Source organism: Danio rerio, chromosome 12 (genome assembly GCF_052040795.2).
Source record: "Danio rerio strain M-AB ecotype USA chromosome 12, GRCz13ab, whole genome shotgun sequence".
Classification (NCBI taxonomy): Eukaryota; Metazoa; Chordata; class Actinopteri; order Cypriniformes; family Danionidae; genus Danio; species Danio rerio.
In genome coordinates this window covers 34,360,071-34,369,273 of record NC_141032.1, presented here as the reverse complement: position 1 = coordinate 34,369,273, position 9,203 = coordinate 34,360,071, and the positions used below count along the sequence as shown (strand labels likewise).

Here is a 9,203-nt window from a genome sequence, read left to right as displayed (position 1 = left end):
TGTCTTTTGTTAAGCATATGTCCACTAGAGAGCAGTGTTTGTTTTCTTTTAGGGGTTTCTTAAAATATATGAATGCATTCTGCTCAATGGTTCTGCTACTAAATATGTGGTAGATAAGTTGGTAAAATAAAAGTAACATTATTATTATTATTATTATTATTATTATTATTATTATTATTAAATTACCTAATGGTCAGTGCATTAACTATCGTCTAAATTGTCCTTTAGTGTGGGTCTACTTTATTGGCGGTTGAATTAAATTTAGGCGTTTAAAATAATATCCTTTCACAGATTGCGCGCGAAACTTCCCGCGCTTAATAACGGCGTCACTTGGTCAAAACGTGATAAATGTACATAAAATTTGCACGGATAAGGTTGGTACGACTTTTTATTACATTTGTATCATGTTTACATGCATGTTTTAGGTTTCTTGACTGTTTTAGAAACGCTTTTTATTGCAAACGCTTTTCTTTCGCTTTTTTAAAATCAATTTTAAGTTTTATTAGGCCTGCATTTAGTAGGCCTACCTAAAATCCACCATTTCAGATAGGATCAGGATAATCCTGATTGGATTAAAGAAAATACCGAATTCTATTCAAATCCCAGCGTTTTGAAGCACACACTTTCGTGATATAATGGATTAAAATATATGAATCAGTCTGTTCAGATCTTTTGATCAAATTCGCCATTAACTTACCATATTATTTAAAATATTTAGCCAACATCAGATAAAAACAGGAAAAATACAAATTTAGAGGCAAACTTTTTGAGGAAAAAAGTCAGCTATATAGGCCACTTTTGTATTCTATGATTTGGTAAAGCATTTAGACTATGAAACAACCTGCAGAGGGCATACTTCACACATCTATGTGCTACTGTACTTGCTTTGGATCCAATAGTCCAGTTCCATTCTTGCACTTAGTATTGCCAATTATAATTTATTATTAACCATAAATACACATTCACTTAGTTTTTTATAATGCATTTATAAAATGGGGAAATATAGTAGTTGGATATACAGTCTTTCAGTGACACTTTCTGACCTGCTCATGTATTTGGTCATACAGTATAACATCATCCTAAGATGAAACGATAAGGACATGCCTTTCTTCAAGGCACAGGGTGAATGACCCTGTCACAGTAAGACAAATGGCTGACCCATACAGCTAATAGAAGGTCGAGAACAGGCATGTGCACATGCATATGCTCCTATACAGTGACACATTGGATTAGTGGACCTGTCAGACAGGAGTTATGAGGGGCTTTTTTGATGCATAAACAACCAGAAGTTCCCTCTGGACTGGTCAGTTGGGCTTCTGTCATGTCCTTCGACCTCATATAGTAAGCTAAAAGAGGGTCAGCTGCCAAAAAGGTTGAAAATGCATTAAATTGTACATGCTGGGACGTATGTTGTGATGTAAACATGTTGTAAAACCTAGTTTACATATGAGCACATAAGTTATGGTGGCTACTTAGTCATCCAACAATCTTGTCTAAAATCAAGAACTGAAACTAAAGCTTGTTTTGCTTTGAGGTTGCACAAGTTAAGAGTACAAAAAAGTTCATTTCAGCAATTGTGTGTTTTTAAAGCTTTTAACACCATGCACATTTTATTTTTAAGACAGCTAGACATAAGGCTGGGAGATTTTTTTCAAGATTTCCTGGTTGAGCTTGTTTTAATGCTGTTTGATTAATTTACATATTTGTCAAATACTGTGTAAGTTTTGCATGTATTCATTCATTTATTCATTTTCTTTTCGGCTTAGTCCCTTTATTAATCAGGGGTCACCACAGCAGAATAAAGTTCTAACTTATCCATCATACATTTTACGCAGCGGATGCCCTTCCGGCTGCAACCCATCACTGGGAAACACCTATACACACTCATTCACACACATACACTATGGAAAATTTAGCTTTCACAATTCACATATAGCGCATGTCTTCGCACTTGTTTTGAAAACTGGAGCACCCGGAGGAAACCCACATGAACACAGAGAGAACATGCAAACTCCATACAGAAATGCCAACTGACCCAGCCGAAGCTCGAACCAGCGACCTTCTTGCTGTGAGGCGACAGCGCTACCTACTCGGTGTCATCAGTTTTGCCTCTAAAATGATGTTAATCATGCAGGGAACCTTCTAACAATTTATAAACAATATATTTAATATTTAAAGAGCCCATATTATACATGGAATAGGGTCATATCTTGGTTGTAAGTGTCTCCAACAACAGTTTAATATGCATGCAAGGTCAACAAACACTTTCGTGGTCTTATATTCTGCATTTATTTTTACCTAATTATCCCAGCGACTCCCGTATGAATCGTCCAGTGATTCATTTGTTCCCAAACCCCTCCTTAGCGCGAAGCTAATCTGCGCTGATTGGACCAATGACAGTCTTTTGCGATTGGTCGACTGCCTTCAGTCAGAGAGTGAAATGCCAAACAGCTAATCAGCAATATAAAAGTAATCACAGTTCATACATGCTCGATAGTGTAGGCGTGGATTTTAGCTGCCAGTGGGTCAATGTAAATACAGACTATGGACTTGAAAATTCAGACGACGATCTATTTTATTGAGCAAAAACTCCAAATACAGTTGAGGAGATCTCCTAACTTCTCACTCTGCTCTTTTCACAGACACACACACACACATATTGCACACACACACACACACACACACACAGACACACGCACTTAACCCTGCTCCGGACGACAACGCGCGCGCGCACACACACACAAAAACACAAACACACACACCTCCGGACGACAGCGCATGCACACACAGACACACACACTACTCCTCGTCCACGGAGCTCCGTTAACAAAGCAGCACGCGTCGCGTTTTTAACGTGACTTTGCACGCGATAAGAGAATATAGCCAGTTAACCTGATACAGTACACGCGGTTACAAGTAACAAATCACAACTAAATACATTTGCAAGCTGGAGTCAACGAGGCAACAACTTTAATCGCACGTACTTACACTTGAGAAATGGAGGAAGAAAAATCCATCCTGACGTCCATCAGTAAGTTACTCTTTACTGATCCTTCCTTTAACAAACGCAGATGAAGTATTCTTTGTAGCATGTAGTTTCCAGAAGTTTCCAGTAGTTTAAACTGCTTGGCTATAATGCTGAGGTTTCATGTTTGGGTAGAGACTCAATATATCCATCTGCAGTGTGACTTCAATCGACCGGCATGTTTGTGTGTTTGTGGGTGTCTGTGTGTTTGTGTGTGTGTGTCTGGGTTTCTGCGTCAGAGGGCGGGGCCTCAGGTTTGAAATCTCCCGGGTTTGCGCGTGCACGTGAATAACTTGGTTTTGTTCGTACGTCATGGCGAAACACCTAATGAATCGGTATCAAGGCGACTCGTTTGAAGCACTATGAGTCGACTCTTTTATAGATGAATCAACAGTTTTAAACACTGTACACTAACAGATTTAAGCCTTAGCTGGATACTTCACTTCACTTAGAGCTGTGTTACACACTACATGGAGGGGAATTTTCAAAAACCCATAATATGGGCTCTTTAAATAATGAAACTCATCTATACAATTTTATAGAACTTTTTTTTAATTAGTTAAAAAAATATTAGTCCTACATTCTGACTTCATTCTTAAACAGTATAAGTAGGCATTTATTAAGCAAGAAACTTGTTTAGTAAAACATTTCACTGCTAATTATGCAAATTATACATAGATCATCTTGATTTAAAATGTCATGCAATAACAATAATTCATTTTATAATATGTGCATCTAAAAATCTGGTTGTTATTATTTCTATAATAATACATAATTAAAATCTAACTCATTTTAGTCAGTAAACTTAATCAATATAAAAATTCAAATTAAGAGCAAAAAATATATTTATTATGTTTTTAAACAATAATCTTGTGTAAACACACTGTAATATGAAATATATATTAATCACTGAGATATAATTTGTACACAATTTTCCAGTACTGGGTTGCTGGCTGAAAGGGCATTCGCTGTGTAACACATATGCCAGAGTAGCTGGCAATTCGTTGTGCTGTGATGACCCCTGATAATACCAACATAGGCTCATTCTGAAAATGTAGCCCTATTAAAGTTTCTGGAGATCGCGAATTATAAAGCCATAGCTATGTATGGCTGCAATTTGTCTTCAAAAAGAAACGCTACTGGGCGGTATGACTCCGTTCATTATCTCGCCTATCAGCTGACAGCTTACCTCTAGGCATGGGACTATAACCTTTTTCAAGGTATACCGCGATTTGGAAAAGTCAAGGCTTTAAAACCATCAAATATTTTTGCAATATCGTTCCTAAGGTATGTGTATGATTTGTCATTTTTTTAGGACAATAGTATCTCAGAAAAGATATCCAAAGATGCTGCTTTAAATTGTAAAGAAATCTGTTCCTTTGAAACTAATGAAGACAGCAAAAGTCAATAATTTGTTTAGCCTGACAAGTTTTAAATATTTTAAATGTTTCTGAAAATAAAATATACTGTCTTCAAAGGGAAAATTGTTTTTTTACCAAGACATTTAACTAGAATATATATTTTAGAGCAGTAATCACAATACTGTGAAACTGTGATGTTTTTATCCAAGATTATCATACTGTCAGAATCTTATACCAGCTCATGTCTACTTACCTCCATGTCTTTTTTCGCTGTTACCAGTTTGTCCGGTAGCTCGACACGTCCGTTGGCAGACTTGAGATGCAGAGGGTAGATGACTCCAACAACAGGGTTTGAGTCCTGCGAAGAACGATTGCGGAAGCTATAGGTAAGACAAAAGCCAAAAAATAAGATAGTAAATAACAGGGTGAGCATGTGGTAAAATCTGAAAACATGGTAAAAATCAGCCTGCCATAAGGGGAGGGTGGGGGGATCGGTCAGAAGGTCGGTCATTAAGTCAGTTGACAGCCCTCTGGTGGATTTACGCTAGAACAGCGGTTGTGAATGAAACTTGTGAGAGAAGTTTGAAATCTCTAAAAGCATACACAGTGGCCTATGGAGGATTCACAAAACCAAAAACTGCAAAAAAACCAAGCTCCTGGGACATATTTTGCTCTCTCCAGAAATGTATATAGGGGTATGTAATCAGAATGAGCCTGGGTTGGATAAATCAGGGACTAAGCCACAGGAAAATGAAGTTGGCTAAAGCTGCTGTAACGCCAAATTTGTGCGGAATGAACCACCAACTTATGTTTTACACAGCGGATGCTCTTCCAGCTGCAACCCATTTCTGGGAAAGAAGCCTGACATGTCAGGCTAAATAGGCTAAATAGTAAATTAATTATTAACTTTTGCTGTCTTCATTAGTTTTAAAAGCGCAGATTTCTTCACAATTTAAAACAGCATTTTTGGATTGTTTTTCTGCTGAGGTGACTGTTCTAAAAAACAAAAAAAAAATTTAAATAAAAAATCTTACACATAAATTAGGAACGGTATTACACAAAATTTTGTCAGTTTTAAAACCTTGACTTTTTTCATACCTCAATACCTTGAAAACGGTCACGTCCCATGCCTAGTAAAGAGTAGGGGTGTGACAAAGATGAAGAGGTGGTGGTGGGGATGGTGACAAAGGTGAAGAGTGGATGCGGGTAGTGGGGGTGATTGGTGATGGAGGGGTATCTCTGATAGTATCTCTGACAATGCTGCAGAAATGACACACTTCATGAAAGTCATTCAGTCTACAATCTAAATATATGTTTCACACATACAATGTTGGCAAGGGCAACAGCATTAATGCTACAGCAAGTTAACTTTATATTCATGAACTACTTCATGCATCTCCATTTTTCTGCTTATCACAAAACTGCCATGAAAGCTGGAACAGGCCATTATTTTATTAGCTGTGTTCTCGCATGTTTCTTTTCATAGATAATATTTTCACCCCTATGAAATATTCATGATGCATCTCTCTCTTTTCCCTTTAATGGTAGCTCATGTCAAAAACATAATTTGCTTCCTTTGATAAATATTAGACCTAATCTAGGGCTGATTTTATCAGGCAGATTTGCATATCCCTTCACACCAAGCTACATTGTCCGAGCGGCCAGATAAGCACTGAGCCACAGTGTTTTGGATGCTGTATATCTCACACCAGACTCTGACTGAGAGCACAGTGAACCAAGAAAACAGACAGATCGTCTACAGGTGTGACTGCGCATATGGAGTCAAAACTCATCTCACCTTTGCGGACTGCCATCTGGCCGGCGCAGAAAGATCTGCTTCAAACTTTATGGTCATTAAGCTTTTCCAGTTGTCTATCCCTCAGTCCTTCCAGTCCCTGTGAAAACCACTGTCCTTGTTAAAGTGAGAGTATCAACTCTGTTACAGTTGGCTGTTAATAATTCATTTGCAATTAATTCAGCTGTGGTTTAATGGAGTTGTCAAAGCACGTAAAGGGTCTATTTTTGGAAACTAGACCGCCAGGTAGTGCATGTGTACCTACAGGGTGCAGAACAGGCATGACTATGAAATATTTATAAGGACAAAATATACGTTCAAGCCTCTTTTTCCTGTTCCGATCAACCCTGCATGTTTTTTTTTATCTTTTATTTTTTGTTAAATCCCGCTGGGGATCTTTGTTTCTTTACTTTGCAAGCTTCTCGAAGATGTCGATTTTTCCTTTTATCTCCCACCTGAATACCTCTAGTTTTGCTCCCCTTTGTCATTTCGAAGAAGAACTACATCGCAAATTCTTTCAGACAGGATAATCATGAAATATGTCTCTGGGGATATTGATAAAGGTTGAATCTGAATAGAAATAACACGTACCTTAAGTACTCAGACAGAAGAGCACTTGTGTTGACATACAAACTCTATCAAACCAATGCAATGCACGGTGCATGTAAAATAGTTCTCATGCAAATCCGGAGTATTCTTGAAAACAAGTAGATAATGAAACAAACACACATCTGTAATAACGGTGCCAGTATTAGTCGTTTTCTATTAATAACGAAAATCAGATTGGACTGGAAGAAGAGTTTTGTAGTGCTGTCGTCTGAAGAGGTGTGTGTAATGACTGTCATGACTCTCTGGATAATGAAAGCCCTATACTCATTTAAAGCTATACTCATTCACATCAAGAGTGGTAAATTGAAATCCCTCGCTTCTCTTTTGTCAAGGCCTATAGGTGGCAGTAAGATGATTCCACTGAGGATCAGCTGGCTTTTCTTGGTGAGGTTTGATTGATGGCAGGTGCGATTTGCAGGATTTCATTCCCACTCCCTTGAAAGACATGAACCGAGAAAATATATTGTTGTTTTTTTGTTGAAATTAGCTTGACATGCATTTTTGTTGATGTTTCTGATACTACTGTATATGGAACAGTTGAAAAAACTTGAATATAAGAATTTTAATTTCACTAGAATAGAGCAGCTGTTCATTGTTCAACTTTGGAAGGAGTTAAGGATAATACCTGTTTTTAAGAGTTCACACTTAGCTGATGATTTATAAAAGCTTGTTTGGCATGCTGTCCCAGGAGAGAGCCCCGAGTTCAAGGGATCCTCGAGCCCGGGGCTTCCTCCCGTTGGCAGAGCGAGAGGGGAGCCTGAGCTTGGTGGATCTCAGAACTCCCCGACTGCTGTAGCTAAGGGAACACAGGGGTTAGACAAATGCTTGATCGTTATTTGTGTTGAATGTCTTTGGATGGTGGGAGGAAACCGGAGAACCCGGGGAAAACCCACGCGGACACGGGGAGAATATACAAACTCCTCACAGAAACACCCACCGGCCAGGGCCGGCAGTGTTCTTGCTGTGGGGCTCGCAGTGCTAACCACTGGGCCGTCGTGCCGCCCAATCAGAGGTAAAGGAGGAGAATAGGGGAGGAGGGGGGTTTCTTCCAAACGAAGATAAAATGAGATGAAAACTGTGGTTATTTATAGTAGCTTAGGGCTCATGTGATTGGAAGATAGTGATTAGCAAATACGGGACCGGCCGTGATAAATCATAAGCACGTGATCCTCTCGAAATTAGTTTATGAATAAACTTCACTTAAAGACATTTTTATGGCTTGTAAATAGGGTGATTTTTAGCGAAACTGAGAAAAGCTACTGCTGATGCCATTTGATATTCACAAATCTTTCATGCAACTAAAAACCTCTTTTTTTTATACAAAACAACAGCTTTTGAGAGATCTTAAAATGCAAATGTTTCATAATCAACACCATTTATCTTTTTTTATCTCCTTAGTCTTTAGACATCTTGCAACATAGGCTTAACGTAGCCTTACATTTCTGGAGATCATGAATAATTTAGCCAGAAGTATGTATGGCTGCATTTTATTGTTAAAATGAATGATATGGGGCAGTATGACACTGTTCCTTTTCACGCTTACCAGCTGTGTGGACGGCTCTCTGGCTGTTACCAGTTTGTCCAGTTTGCTCATCATGTACGTCAGTGGACTTGAGATTCAAAAAGGAGATGACCACGACGACGGAGTTCGAGTCTTTTCTAGAAAGACAAAAACAGAATCCAAAAAATAATATAAACAAGTAAATAACAGTGTGATAATGTGGTAAAACGTGGTAAAAATCAGGCGAGGGCATTTCTTTTTCTGAATTGTTTTTTAAAAAATTGTCGGTTGGGTATAGGGAAGTGGGTGAGCGGGTCAGACTGTGCTTTTTAAAATACTATTGGTTGGGTTTAGAGAATGGAGGTCAGTCATTCAGTCGGACAAACAGTCAACAGGGGCCTCTGGTGGATTTATGAGAAAACAGCAGGTGTGAATGACACTCGCTAGAGAAATTTGAGATCTCAAAAAGCATACATCTCATGGATTCGTGAAAACAAAAACTGCAAAAAAAAAATCGCTCCTATTATGTATCTCCCGAAATGGGGGTTCGTTTTCAGAATGAGCCTGGGTTGCATCTATGAATACTTGACAGTCACAATAACAAAGACAACAGTACAGTATGTTTATACAGTATTTCTTTACAAAGTAACATTGTCAACACCATATTTTATTTTATTTTTTTTGTTAATCCATGTAAAAAGAATGTAAACAACTTTTAAGGTTCACTTTTTTGGAGCTCACAGGCCCATTCTTAACTAATGATTACATTATACCATAACTAATAATTACGGCACAGAAAAACATTCAGTAATTTTTGTTCGGCTTAGTCCCTTTTTTTCCCCCTTTTTTTCCCAGTACTGGGAAACACCCATTCACTCTCACATTTACACACACACACACACTCAATTTTGT

General features: G+C 38.2%; 1 protein-coding gene across 5 annotated transcripts in view; it reads left to right on the top strand.

Annotated features, from left to right (window-relative positions):
* The first annotated feature begins 242 nt into the window (after window positions 1–242).
* The window catches only part of grin2cb (glutamate receptor, ionotropic, N-methyl D-aspartate 2Cb), a 110,462-nt gene continuing 101,501 nt past the window's right edge, over window positions 243–9,203 (top strand). The window contains exons 1-2 of one of the 5 annotated variants that reach the window (XM_087276560.1): window positions 243–374; window positions 4,667–4,772. The gene's annotated coding sequence lies outside the window, so the exon portion shown is untranslated. Of the gene's footprint in view, window positions 379–4,666; window positions 4,773–9,203 lie in introns of all 5 variants that reach the window. The other 4 variants (XM_087276563.1, XM_087276562.1, XM_087276561.1 and 1 more) reach the window with 4 other exon arrangements.